The sequence below is a fragment of the Myotis davidii genome, unplaced genomic scaffold, assembly GCF_000327345.1.
Source record: "Myotis davidii unplaced genomic scaffold, ASM32734v1 scaffold395, whole genome shotgun sequence".
Classification (NCBI taxonomy): Eukaryota; Metazoa; Chordata; class Mammalia; order Chiroptera; family Vespertilionidae; genus Myotis; species Myotis davidii.
Window position 1 is genome coordinate 4,635,353 of NW_006287904.1, and position 785 is coordinate 4,636,137.

A 785-nucleotide genomic window follows, 5' to 3' on the forward strand; every position below is an offset into this window, starting at 1 on the left:
GAATAGTCTCTTCAACAAATGGTTCTGGGACAACTGGATATCCACGCGCTGGACCCATTATTCACATCATTTACAAATATTAACTCAAAATGAATCAATGATGGAAATATAAGAGCTAAAACAATGGCCTGTGGACTGAAGGGTCCTGGGTTCGATTCCAGTCAAGGGCATGTACCTTGGTTGTGGGCACATCCTCGGTGTGGGGTGTGCAGGAGGCAGCTGATCGATGTTTCTCTATCATCGATGTTTCTAGCTCTCTATCCCGCTCCATTCCTCTCTGTAAAAAAAAAAAAAAGCATGATTAACAAGAGGAAAAAAAATAAATTGGACTGCATTAAAATTAGAAACCATTGTGCATCAAAAGACATTACCAATAAAGTGAGAAGAAAATATTTTTAAGCCATGTCATTGCTAAGGGTTTAGTGCCCAGACAACATAAAGACTATCTCAGCAACAAAAGGGCAAACACTCCAATTTAAAAAAGGGGCAAAGCACTTGAAGACCCATTTCTCCACAGAAGATATGCAAATGACCAACAAGCACATGAAGAGATACTCAACCTCATTTGTCATTAGAGGAAACACAAAACCATGATGAGATACTACTTCATACCTAGAATTTTTTTTTTAAAGAAAATAACAAGTTTTGACAAGGGTGTGGAGAAACTCTCTATGTTGCTGGTGGGAATGTAAAATGGTGCATCAGATTTAGAAAACAGTTTGACAGTTCCTTAAAAAAAAAAAAGAAACATAGAATTATCATATGAGTTTGAAATTCTAGTCCTA